The 14,361-nt window shown below is 30.3% G+C and overlaps 1 protein-coding gene across 3 annotated transcripts in view; it reads right to left on the reverse strand.

Annotated features, from left to right (window-relative positions):
- Nucleotides 1-7,479, reverse strand: part of LOC143071109 (uncharacterized) — a 30,193-nt gene extending 22,714 nt beyond the window's left edge. The window contains exon 1 of one of the 3 annotated variants that reach the window (XM_076245204.1): nucleotides 7,323-7,477. The gene's annotated coding sequence lies outside the window, so the exon portion shown is untranslated. Of the gene's footprint in view, nucleotides 1-657; nucleotides 725-7,322 lie in introns of those variants that run through there. The other 2 variants (XM_076245206.1, XM_076245207.1) reach the window with 2 other exon arrangements.
- Between the last annotated feature and the right edge of the window lie 6,882 nt (nucleotides 7,480-14,361).

Raw genomic sequence — 14,361 nt, forward strand, 5'->3', positions numbered from 1 at the left:
GACAGACAATTTGACGACATCTTAATACCACTTTATACTTAAGATGTTAGATGTATTATTTTCCACCAGACCTATCAAAGAATATATAGAGTATAATTTATACTTTGGATATCTCAAATACCAACCCAATATTACCAGAAGAGGTACTCTTCTTTATATATAATTGACATAATCTACTCTCTCCTTTCAGAATCAGCATTTTATTCCGGAATTTCCTTTAAGCATTTATTTACATAATAAACAGAAACAAAATATAGTTTGTATCTTAATCTATTAATCACAGTTATAATAGTGTTAACTTTGTATTTTAAAAAAAATTTCTGATAGATCTTAGTATCTAACATAACGTACAAAACAAATCAGACTTGGAATAACACAAAAGAAATTTGAATTGTTCAAAAAAAAAATTGATGCAGATTTTTAGTACATGAAAAAATGATAAAGAAAACAACTGCTTGCATATCAAAAACTTAGCTTTCCATGCCTAAATAACAAAACATTAGAACCATGATCTACTGTGATTTAGTACAGTTTCATTAAGTTACTGAGTCTTATAACATGTATATGATGTATGTATGTTAATAAAATAGAGTTTCTTGGAAATGTAATGTCAAAGAGGGTTTAAATTAAGCAAATCTAGAATCATTTATATCTTACCTTATTATGGGTAAATTATAAATTGTAAAATCATGTGATACAGGACAAATATTATTTACTAGATAGCCAATATATCTATTATCTAAATAACCCACTAATGAGGGAAGATAAAACATTTCACCTTGTCTTTATAAGTGAATATCACAAATAAACAAGAGAGGCTGGTGTAAATAAATAAATCTGACATTTAGTTATTGAGTATTAAGGATTGGCCATGTCTGGGTTTTTATTTCAATACTCAATCCTAGTTTTCATCAGAAAAACACTTTTTTTTTATCAATTTTTAAAAAGAAGTAGATTGTGAAAATGACTTTTGGTGAGAGTAAACAAGATTTTAATCTTTCTGTTAGACAAATCTTACTTTTGTGCAGTACCAAAAACCAACACACGGTTGAGAAAACCTTAACATAGAGCTCACAGTAAATAACCAAGTTCCCTTAATTCCCATAGTTATGACCAAACTAATACACTCTTAAAATAATAGGTGTTCATACCAAAAAGATTATCTGGAAATGAAAAAAATAAAAGCTGCGCCATGAGCTAATTATATGGCCGCCGCTTTATAAAAAAAAGGGTTAGTAATTTCTCATGTCATATAAGAAATTCATGAAAAACTAAAAGGAGGTTATCTTAAAAGATATAAACCAGTCACCAAAGTTTCATGATAACTGCTCAAAGCATTGTCCCAATCTTTGGCCTCCCTTTTTTATGGATAAATCACGTACACTGAAACATGCAATCTAAAATTTATGAAAATAGAAAGGGAGTTTACGTCCATAGACATAAACAATTCACCAAAGTTTTATGAAAACTGCTGAAAGCATTTTGTAGTTATTGGAAAAAACAACCTGTTTTAATGAACAAAACCCTGTAACTCAGAAATGTAAAATCTAAAATTTAAAGAAATCGAATGGAGCTCATATCAATAATAGATATACATTTTTCACCAAAGTTTCTTGCAATTTGGTGACAATGTTTTTGACTTATTGTCTGAAAACTGGAAAATCCCTTTTTTTAATAAAAAAAACGAAGACCCAAAACTCAGAATCTCAAATCTAAAATTCATAATAAAATAAATGAAGCTCATGTTCATAAAGTTTCATGTGTGAATTGGTTCAAGTGATTTTTGAGTTATTGTCCAACATGTTGACGAAGGATTTTCTCCATTTATAGTTGTTTGCAAAATAGTAGATAAAAACTTGTATTTTACATCTATGGTTGATTTTAGCCATGCTGGCCATCTTGGTTGGCAGGCAGGGTCATTGAACACATCATTTAACTAGATACCCAAATGATTATTGTCGCCAAATTTGGTTATGTTTGGCATAGTAATTTTAGAAAAGAAACAAAATGTAAAAGTTAACAGACAACGCATGACATTGGATGCCAAGTGATGAGAAAAACTCACTCAGGCCTGTGGTCCAGGTGAGCTAAAACAGGGAATTTCACAACTGAAAATTAAACTCATCTCTTTGTTGTGGTTAAAGGAAGTTATCAATCACCCTTACTCATTTAAATTAAGTAGTGGAAATTTTAACAGCTACAAATGACCTTGAAAATATATTTTAATCAATTATTTCTGTTTTTATAGAAATATGCACAAAAATAATTAATGATTTGTAAAATGAACACCTGTGTGAACAGCCAAGAACATATTACATAATCTTATGTAAACTAACACTATCATATTGATATCTTATTTATCATTTTTAATCATGTTATTAAGTTATGACTCTGAGTACTTGCAAAAGATAACTGATTATATTAACACCAGAATTGGATCAGAAAGTTATTTGTCTGAACTAGAAGGTGAAAATGGTGTATCAAAAAAACAATCAACATGAAGTAAAACTTAACAAACTTTTAGCTACATTATCTAAGTTAGTGTGTCAACAACTATACAAAGACAACAATATATTAATGATTTAATCCAAACTCTTGGATGCTAAATTTCAGTGAAACAAATACAAACAAGAATGTGTCCCTAGTACACAGATGCTCCATCCGCATTATAATTATTTATGTTCAGTGGAATGTGAAAATCCTCGACCAAAAACTTTAACCTGAAGCAGGACAGACAAACTAATGGATGGACTAACACACAAACAGACAAACGGACGCACAGATCAGAAAACATAATGCCAATAAATGGGGGAAAAATGGATGGACTAACACACAAACAGACAAACGGACGCACAGACCAGAAAACATAATGCCAATAAATGGGGGGAAAATGGATGGACTAACACACAAACAGACAAATGGACGCACAGACCAGAAAACATAATGCCAATAAATGGGGGAAAAAAAACACTGTATTTTATATTACTTGAAGGCACTTTATGTTAACCCTTTCCTCCATAATGACGCCTTTTGACGCCTGCGTAGTGCCTCAGTTGAAACGTCTTACCAAGGAAAAAACTATATCAGACTTAATGAAACCAGTCAGGATTCTACTTTGTCAAAATTATCTCCCCATTAAGTCAGTTTGTTTTCACAATCGTAGAAATTGAAGCCATTGTAGAAATGACGCGCTGCCAATTTTTCTCTTGAAAACCAATAAATTTATCCACATAACACCATAACGATCCTTATATGTCAGTTGTATTTTAAAAGACAAATGTATCTGCTAGCTAATGAGCACCAGTTAATAATCTTGTCTGCATTGATTCAAATTCAAACTATTGTCAGATCAGTTGTCAGGTAGAATTTTCGAAAAATCTTAAACATTTAAAAGAAAAAAAATCTAATTAAATATTTAGTGGAAGGGCAGACTAAAAATTTTCAATGGTTGAAGATTATTTTCCATAGTTATCACACAAAAATGTTTTGTTTTTTTCGAAGATACGCATTTTTATCATCCAACTTAAAAGACTGTTAGTAAAAAAAATAGCTATTCGAACACACCTACTCTTGTTTTTGGGATTCATTAGATAGGTTTTTCACTTGACCCATATGTTTCATCTTTTTGTACTGTGATTTATTTATGTTATAAAGTCAACCTGTATCTTTGATATATAAAAATGATAGAATCTGAAGCGAGATGATATATCAAATACTCTTGCTTTGTACGTTTTAAAGACAAAATATGCACCTCAAACACGCCCTAACATAAAAAGGTGCACTCGATTTTCTCTTTTCGATACAATTGTTACCAATTTTTGGAAATTTTTTCTTTGGTCACATAATGGAAGGGCAGACACAAAAATTACTGAACTTATAGATTGATATGTTCTCTGTCCATGGTAATTTTTTTTTTAAATTGGAGGTTATGCATTTTCTACATCCAACTTGATAGATACCCATGTCGTCCACTTGATATCTAAGTGTTCTGCATTACTATGTAATAGATAAATTAAAAACTTATGCAAATGGTGTTTTTAAAATAAAACACTTTGTAATTGAGAAGAAAATTGTCGTCTTATTTGTTTCTATTAACTTTTAAATTTTTTGTTACTATAGTAAACATAACAGTAAGCATTTATTGCTTTCTCTAACAAAGAGCTTCGATTCTTTTGTTCTATTTCAACTGGGTTTCAGCCTGAAACATTGTATCTAATATAAAAAGGATATTCAGGAGAAGTTCTGACTAAAATTTCATTGATGAAATATTCGTTTTCTCTATGCATTTATACTGTAAAACTGCTGATTTTTTTTATTGAAAAAAATCCTATGCGAATCAAGTATTTAAAAAAATAATCCATGGACGAAAGTTTTGAAGGCATTTTATGTTGATTAAGTTTAAGGCACTTTATGTTATCTTAGTTTAAGGCACTTAATGTTATCTTAGTTTAAGGTACTTTATGTTATCTTAGTTTAAGGTACTTTATTTTATCTTAGTTTAAGGTACTTTATGTTATCTTAGTTGAAGCCATTTATGTTATCTTAGTTGACGGCACTTTGTGTTATCTTAGTTGAAGGCACTTTATGTTATCTTAGTTGAAGGCACTTTATGTTATCTTAGTTGAAGGTACTTTATGTTATCTTAGTTGAAGGCACTTTATGTTATCTTAGTTGAAGGTACTTTATGTTATCTTAGTTTAAGGTACTTTATGTTATCTTAGTTGAAGCCATTTATGTTATCTTAGTTGAAGGCACTTTATGTTATCTTAGTTGAAGGCACTTTATGTTATCTTAGTTGAAGGCACTTTATGTTATCTTAGTTTAAGGTACTTTATGTTATCTTAGTTGAAGCCATTTATGTTATCTTAGTTGAAGGCACTTTGTGTTATCTTAGTTGAAGGCACTTTATGTTATCTTAGTTGAAGGCATTTTATGTTATCTTAGTTTTAGGCACTTTATTTTATTTTAGTTGAAGGCACTTTATGTTATCTTAGTTGAAGGCACTTTATGTTATCTTAGTTTAAGGTACTTTATGTTATCTTAGTTGAAGGTACTTTGTGTTATCTTAGTTGAAGGTACTTTGTGTTATCCTTAGTTGAAGCCATTTATGTTATCTTAGTTGAAGGCACTTTGTGTTATCTTAGTTGAAGGCACTTTGTGTTATCTTAGTTGAAGGCACTTTATGTTATCTTAGTTGAAGGTACTTTATGTTATCTTAGTTGAAGCCATTTATGTTATCTTAGTTTAAGGTACTTATGTTATCTTAGTTTTAGGCACTTTAAGTTATCTTAGTTGAAGGCACTTTATGTTATCTTAGTTTTAGGCACTTTATGTTATCTTAGTTTAAGGTACTTTATGTTATCTTAGTTGAAGGCACTTTATGTTATCTTAGTTGAAGGTACTTTATGTTATCTTAGTTGAAGCCATTTATGTTATCTTAGTTTAAGGTACTTTATGTTATCTTAGTTTTAGGCACTTTAAGTTATCTTAGTTGAAGGCACTTTATGTTATCTTAGTTTTAGGCACTTTATGTTATCTTAGTTTAAGGTACTTTATGTTATCTTAGTTGAAGGCACTTTATGTTATCTTAGTTTAAGGTACTTTATGTTATCTTAGTTGAAGGCATTTTATGTTATCTTAGTTTTAGGCACTTTATTTTATCTTAGTTGAAGCCATTTTATGTTATCTTAGTTTTAGGCACTTTATTTTATCTTAGTTGAAGCCATTTATGTTATCTTAGTTGAAGGCACTTTGTGTTATCTTAGTTGAAGGCATTTTATGTTATCTTAGTTGAAGGCATTTTATGTTATCTTAGTTGAAGCCATTTATGTTATCTTAGTTGACGGCACTTTGTGTTATCTTAGTTGAAGGCACTTTATGTTATCTTAGTTGAAGGCACTTTATGTTATCTTAGTTGAAGGCACTTTATGTTATCTTAGTTGAAGGTACTTTATGTTATCTTAGTTGAAGCCATTTATGTTATCTTAGTTTAAGGTACTTTATGTTATCTTAGTTTTAGGCACTTTATGTTATCTTAGTTGAAGGCACTTTATGTTATCTTAGTTTAAGGTACTTTATGTTATCTTAGTTGAAGGCACTTTATGTTATCTTAGTTTTAGGCACTTTATTTTATTTTAGTTGAAGGTACTTTATGTTATCTTAGTTTTAGGCACTTTATTTTATTTTAGTTGAAGGTACTTTATGTTATCTTAGTTTAAGGTACTTTATGTTATCTTAGTTGAAGCCATTTATGTTATCTTAGTTGAAGGCACTTTATGTTATCTTAGTTGAAGGCACTTTATGTTATCTTAGTTGAAGGCACTTTATGTTATCTTAGTTTAAGGTACTTTATGTTATCTTAGTTTAAGGTACTTTATGTTATCTTAGTTGAAGCCATTTATGTTATCTTAGTTGAAGGTACTTTGTGTTATCTTAGTTGAAGGCACTTTATGTTATCTTAGTTGAAGGCACTTTATATTATCTTAGTTGAAGGCATTTTATGTTATCTTAGTTTTAGGCACTTTATTTTATTTTAGTTGAAGGCACTTTATGTTATCTTAGTTAAAGCAATTTATGTTTTTCAAGTTGAACGCACTTTATGTTTTCTTAGTTGAAGGCATTTTATGTTAACTAAGTTGAAGGCAATTTATGTTATCTTAGTTGAAGGCACTTCATGTTAACTTAGTTGAAGGCAATTTCTGTAAACTATAAAAAGATGTGGTAATGAAACAACTCTTCACAAGAGACCAAATAACACAGAAATTAAAGGCTATTGTTTACTGAATGGCCTTCAACAATGAGCAAAGCCCATACAGCATAGTCAGCTATAAAAGTCCAGAATTCACAAATAGAAAACAATTCAAACCGGAAGACAGAAGGCCTAATTATTGTACAAAAAAATAAGCGAAAACAAATAGGTAATAAAGCAACAAATGCTATATAATGACTGAAATAAATTTGTTTTCTTTTGAGTTTCATTGATTCCACAAGTATAGTATTAAAAAGTCAGGTAAAGTGAAAAGAAATGTCTCCACAGTCCATTGATGAATATAACGGTTAAATTCCTGATATAAAAAGTATTAACATTTTAGTTTCATTCTTAAAAACCTATCCTTAAACTAACTCTTTTCCAAGAAATGTTTACTTTATCAACTGCTGAAGCAATTAAAGGGTATTTTTAATATAGTCCACTCCTATGCAGTAGGATACCTTAACAGTATATATATCTAAAGTACAATTAACTATATTTGATAATGCAAAAGAAATATTTTGTATAAAATGTGCCACTCCTAATAAACTATATAAATACAAATTATAATTACCTTTATACTATATATGACCTGCTTTTGGTAAATCCCTCTTGTAATATGTTCATCATTTTAGAAGACCACTTGAGTTTGTAACAGTAATTGCCACTTGTTGACTTCTTAACTATAAACCAATCAGGAAACTAGTGGAAGAATCAAATATCATCTCCATGTTATTAAATACTACGTCTTTAGCTTACATCATCGTCATGTTTACATCTCAAATCTGAAAAATAATATTGACTATTATTTGCAGTACATCTTGTTAAACTATAAGTGGAAGTACTTTGAAGTATAGTAAAGGATTTAGTTACCTCAATGCTTAACAAAACACTATTTATATTCAGAATTTAGTCATCAATAGTTTCAAAATGTATCTTTACTTACGTAATACAATTAACCAATGAAATCTGATAAATAAGGATTCACCTTTCCACATATGGTTACATACCTGTCTAAAGTCAGCAACTTTTGTAACCATTTGTCATCTGCAAAATATTTACTCTTATGCAAACATGTGACCAACTTTGTTGAACTGTTTCATATCTGATTGTCAACATTGTTCATATAAAGAGAACTACCTGCAGTCAACATTGATGTTGGGAGTATGAACACACACCCCACCCCCTTTTTGGGCAAGGTGCCTAATCTACTCTGATCTAAATTGTACCAGGATTGCCATTTTCCTATTCTGTCCAGGTAAAGTATTCTGGATTCCTCCACAAATAATAATTGGCACCCATGATATAGCAGAGTAGCCAAGTGTGATAAATGTGACATTAAACACCGCCTTATCAATCAACTATCAATAGACAGTTGCAAGATGAACACGAGACATTCCCTTCTTTTAAAGATACACCAGATTAATATGCATGCCCTTTATAGCTTGCTGTTTGTTGTCGGCAAAGGCTTGCTATAATGGTTTACTTTTACAGATTGTGACTTGGATAGAGTTTTCTCATTTGCACTTATACCACATCTTCTTATACAAAACAATGTATCTAATTAAGACATAAATCTTAAGAAATACATCATATTATAGATTTATTTCAGGAAAAATCCACTAATTGCTGTTTGTCATCTTGACAATTGCTAAGTCTTCAATGGTTAACTGATAAGCTTTCACCTTACAGAAAGATAAGATCACCCTAGTGTGTCAAATGCATGAAAATCATATTGAAGTTGGTCATGAAAACAATCATTTGGGTAGAGATTCAATATAAACACAATGTGAGACATGCTTAAAAAAGACAGTACTAACAGGTAAACAAACATTTACAAAAAATACAATAAACTGAAACTATATCAAAGTTTTCCAATGTCCATCACCACATTACTGGAGTTTACAAATTTTCCTAGTTATTTGATTGCAAGTTCAAAGGATACTTAAAATAAAAGAATACATTGGCAAATACTTTGTCCCATTTTCTAAAAATTTAAAATAAAACAAAACTTTTCCATGAAAATGTCTGCACATATTCGAAACGTAACATTTAAATTCTTACCTGTCTGACAGAAATATTACGTGTTGATCTTTTGAAGGAAGTTCAGGCACCTGTGTTGACAATGACTGCAGGATGTATCCACACTTCTCGTAGGTTAAATATCCAGACAAATATTGGTACTTTTCAACTTTCACACACATTTCTGATGGTGTAAGGTGAAAATGCATAACTCTGCTTTCTTAAAGGTCCATCTCTTTATCTCTTTTTTTCTTGTGACACATTTTTCTATGGTTAATCTCTTCCTGTAAGGATTACTTTCCAAATAGAAAATTTAATGGGAACATGTTCCACATTTTTGTATGTAAACTTGAGGCTATAAGAATAACCACAACTGTCTCCTATATCTCGTCTTTACTATATATTCCACTAAAATATTAGTCCTAGATCTTGACTTCTAATAAAAAGTCTCATATCCAAAAAGAATCACTGAAAATTTAAGTCCTTTGATATAGGTTGACCTCTTGACATCCAATATAAGGAATTTTTTTTGTCTTTGATTTTTTTTTGTCTAAGAAACATTCCTTCATCATAATGTGTGAATGCTTTATATCAATTTCTGTTTTTGTTAAAACTGCCAAGCAAAGTACTTCACTATAACAGTCAGTTATAGTAGTTAATTGGAGCCATTATATTGACAACTACATGCAGGTAGACTAAACTGAATGAAGGTTGCTAAACAAACTGTAGACTGTGATTGGTTTTTTTTTTAAATACCTACAATGTTGTTTTATACACACATTTGTAAAGTCTATGAGCTGTATTGCATACACATAATGTCATTATTATTGTGTTGTAACTTAATGTGATAAGGCTACTAGTAGTTTTTCCTAGTTGTGCTGTTACTAGTGACGTGTTCAGAAGAATTTCTCATGGTGTTCAAGATTGAACCAATTCTTCAACTTACAGCATTTAAAAGACCTGCGTCATTTCCAAATTTTTGAAATTCCTTGCTTATCTACCTGCTGCAGAACTCATTGTATAAATAACACATAGCTGAGAGGGTGATAGAGCAGATTGTTACCCCAAGAAAACATTGTAAACGGCGGCGAAGCCAAGGTTGACAATGCTTTTTCGTGGGGTACCAATCTGCTCTATCACCCTCTCAGCTATGTGTTATTTAATTTATTACACTGAATGTCCTATCATTATTACTTTTACAGACTAATTTCATTTTAAAAGTATTTTCTATGACATCATGTACATGTATAACAGTGTTACGGGTATTAGAAGAAAAAAAAAAGTTAAGCATTTTATTTTGACAGTCAATCTGAGCCAAAACATAGAACTTAAAAATGGTTTTTAATTACTTGATGTAAATTCAATTCATTGTCCATTAAATTATTGATTTTTAATTGGTCTGGACGAGAGGGTAATATTCAAAAACATTGTCACATTCTCAGCCATGTGATAGAGTAAGTTAACATATGGCATTTTAACCTGAAGTATAATAATTTAATTTATTGTTTATTTGTTTGATTTCTGAATATGTATAAAAAATTAGCAAATGGGAATTTAAATCAAAAATCTTATAATATTGAGGAAATAAGAACACCTACAGAAAACCCAGTGAACTTAAATGAATGACATTACATTAATAATAATTTGATAGGATAACCATCACCATAACAGTAGAGAACAATAAAAAATTTAAAACCCTTTAAAATAAGTAGATGTTTATCAGCTTTCAATTAATAACCACCTACCATTCCATTGTTGTTTTTTGTTTTTCAACAGATAACATTTTTTTGCTAATCATTTCAAAGTTATTAAATTATTTTCCAAATATTTATCTTTATAAGTTTTAAGAAAATGTTGTTTATTTTCCAGTATTAATTAAGTAAATACCAAGTAAGATAACTGTTGTATAGAGTAGATAATATTGATTAATAGGATATTATGCATTTGTCAAACATCAATGGGGCAAAGTCCTTCTGAATCATATAATAATATAGTGACTATTGTACTTGTCATACACACAACTTCTACTTATAGGATGCAAGAAAATTGTGAAATCACCGATCATAGATTATTTCTGTACATCCATTTTCAATTTAGCCAAATTATAAGTAATATTTATACTAATTGTAAACAATATAAAATTGTTGAAAGATGCATTGGCGGATCCGGTGGGGGGGGGTCCGGTGGTTGCAACCCCCCCTTGTTTTTGGCCGCTCAATGCATTTGAATGGGGACATATAGTTGGAACCCCCCCCCTTTATCCTGGGTTGAGAACCCCCCTTTTTTAACTTTTTTAAATGGCTGGATCCGCCCCTGAGATGAGTTTGTTTGCAAATGATACTATTTACCAAAGATCAAGGAATGAGGATGTAAACAATCAGAGATAACTGTGGGGTGTGCACACTTCAACAAAGAGCAAAACCCATGCAATGAGATAATCTACAAAAGGCTAAGGGCCTGAAACGACAAAATATAAAACAATTCAAACCAGGGGACTGATTTAAAGATAAAAAAAATAATAAATAATAATAATAAAAAAATGCCATGACAGACAACAACCAATGACACCCACAGAATTATAGGCTGGAACTTTGGACAGGCACAGAATTATAGGCGCCGAACTTTAGACAGGCACATAAAGAAAATAAAGGTTTTTTTTAACAAAAGTGGTAAATAAACAAATAGGTTTCTTCTGTTATAAATGAAATAATGAAAAAAAGTAAAAATAGTTAAATGAAAAACAATGGTGTAATGAAAATAACTGAAATAAATATGAAGTGACTTTTTGAAATGGGAAAATTCAATGAAATTGTTGACAAATTTTGTTGAAAGGGTCAAATGACATATATAAACTATACACAGAAGTATTTGACCTATATAATCACATATAATATTTATCATGACAGGCAGCTAGGCAGCATTACAATGGATTGACAGATCAAATAAAGTTTATCTGGTATGTACTACTCTGACTGACCTTACCCTCAAAACTCAACTAAAAATAACATATATATGAGAATGAGGTCACAGTCATTTTTTGGAAGTTGCACTTTGGCATAATGATACACCATGAAACCTTGTCCTCATCAATAGCAACTAGAAACTTTGGCCTATTGAATCAAGTAGAATATGTTTACCTACATTTTAAAAAAATAATTCAAAGAAGATTCATATATTTAATATTCATTCCTTACAGAGTCATAAGCTAGCATGAATGTTCCATATTCTTACTAATAAGAATAACACTGATTGAAATATCTGAGAAATTGAAAATTGCAATAAACTTCTTTTTAAAAATCTCAATATAGATTCCATGCACAAGAGACCAAACGACACAGAAATAAACAACTTTAGAACACTAAAGGGCCTTCAACAATAAGCAAAGCCCATACCACATAGTCAGCTATAAAAGCACCCAAAATGACAAAAGTAGAACAAATGAAACAAGAAATCAAACTGCCTAATTAATGTACAAAATAATGAAGAAAAACAAATAGGTAACACACAAATAAACAACAACCACTGAATTACAGGCTCACAACTTTGGACAGGCACATACAGAATGTGGCAGGGTTAAACTATGTTGAAGGCGTCAACCCTCCTCCTAACCTGGGAAAGTTGTGTAACAGTACAGCATAAGAAGAAACTATAAATATCAGATGAAAAAGGCTTAACTCATCAGATGGATACAAATAGAAATATATCAAAAAAGCACAGAGTGGACCTGGATGGGTACTTATATGTTTTTTTAATATTTGTTAATTTTTTTTTTGGGGGGGGGGGGGGGTATTCTTATATCAGAAACAATTATTTTTTGATATTCCATTTGTTTCCTTTTTGAATACATTTTTTAAAACTTTAGATATTTTGACCGTGTGCATTTCATACTTGAGTGTCTTTGTTAAAGCTGTTAGATTAAGTCAATTTCTATGAAAGTTTAGATAATTTAAACAGAAAAGATCTTTTTTCATGGATCATGATTAATGAAGATAGCAGTTTTTTATCTATTTTATGTGCATACCTTGATAAAGGCCTGCAATTTCATGAAAATCGGGCAAGATTTGTACATATGAGAGTGCTTAATAGACTGGACAGACAGACAATGAAAGGAAAGGACAGACAGACAGACAGACTGATGAACAGACAGACTCCCATTTTTTATGTCTTCTGCAACATGTTGTGCCTCCAACATCGTTAATCCCCTCAGGTAAAAATTGAAGAAAGAAAAAAATAACAAATAGATTGTAACAATTTATTCCATGTAAAATATAACAACAAAATATATATATAACAACCTGTATAAAAGAAACAAGAGGCTCCTAGAAGCATGTATCACTCACTACAGACATAAACAACTTTTGTTATTTCAAATATTTTTTTGAAAATTGGGTAAAAAAATTACAGCATGATCTAATTATTTACTAATAATAGCTTCATACCAAAGATGAAAAGGTATTGTTGAAAATACTGAAATATTATAATGAATGATGTTATCCATGTATAATTATCTATCACTTTGATAATTGTTATTGATGTAAGGAACACCAATGGATGCCAAGCATCTGCAGCTGCCTATTTTGTTTTATATGACATATAGTCAATAATGGCCGGCATGTCCCTACATAATCTATCTTCTACTTAAAATATGGCTCCTTTTACTTTCTAAGATATAAAGCTTGTATAAACTGTTAATAAAAGGCAATACCTATGTCTTGCATTTAACAACAGTCTTCACATTCAACAAACAAAAACATCAGGTTCAAAGCCCAATAAATACTCGTTACACCTTTAAGGTGGTACCTAACACTACAGGGAGTTAACTCTGTAAAGTCAGCTAAACGTTTAAATTACGTTGTGTTGTAAAAGGAATATTAAGCTTCTCAATGATCAAAATTGGTGGTTGTCAAATTGCTATATAACCAGTGTAATATTTCTGACAAAACGGTTGGTTCAAAATTTTTAAAATTTTTATATTTTTGTTAAAGTATTTACTTTGACAAAATTTTATGAAAATTAAACGAGCCAAATTAATTTTAGTGAAAGTGTTGGGTACCACCTTAAAATAACTTCTTTGAGACATACACTAATCTAACTAATACATACATGTCCCGGATGTATTTCCTACATATATACTAGAAAAAATATATATCTTGTTTACTCAATGCTGATTAAGACTGGTATCAGAACATATAATATATATGTTTTTCAATGCTATTGTTTGTTCACATCTATTTTTTTCACAATATGAGTATCTAGTTTTCAGTGTAGCATACTCTTTAAAGTATTCTGCATAGTATTGAAATTCTTATAAGTGAACTAAGCTACCTTTATGAAATGTTACTTGTATTTTGCAACAATTCCTTACCGACTTTACACGGACTCAACAAATTGCACTAAAATAAAACATCTGTCATTTGCAAAGAAAACAAAAGTCAATAGCATCATGCAGTTTCTGATCAATCTTATATCAAATTGTCTTTTCATTCTTTTTTTTAATTCTAAAGACAAAAAGGGTGCAGAAATGTGACTTTTTGATTTGTACCTATTAAACACTCTTTTACAGTAATAAAGTTGAAAATTTTAAAGATTTC

The sequence above is a fragment of the Mytilus galloprovincialis genome, chromosome 4 (assembly GCF_965363235.1).
Source record: "Mytilus galloprovincialis chromosome 4, xbMytGall1.hap1.1, whole genome shotgun sequence".
In the NCBI taxonomy this organism is placed as follows: domain Eukaryota; kingdom Metazoa; phylum Mollusca; class Bivalvia; order Mytilida; family Mytilidae; genus Mytilus; species Mytilus galloprovincialis.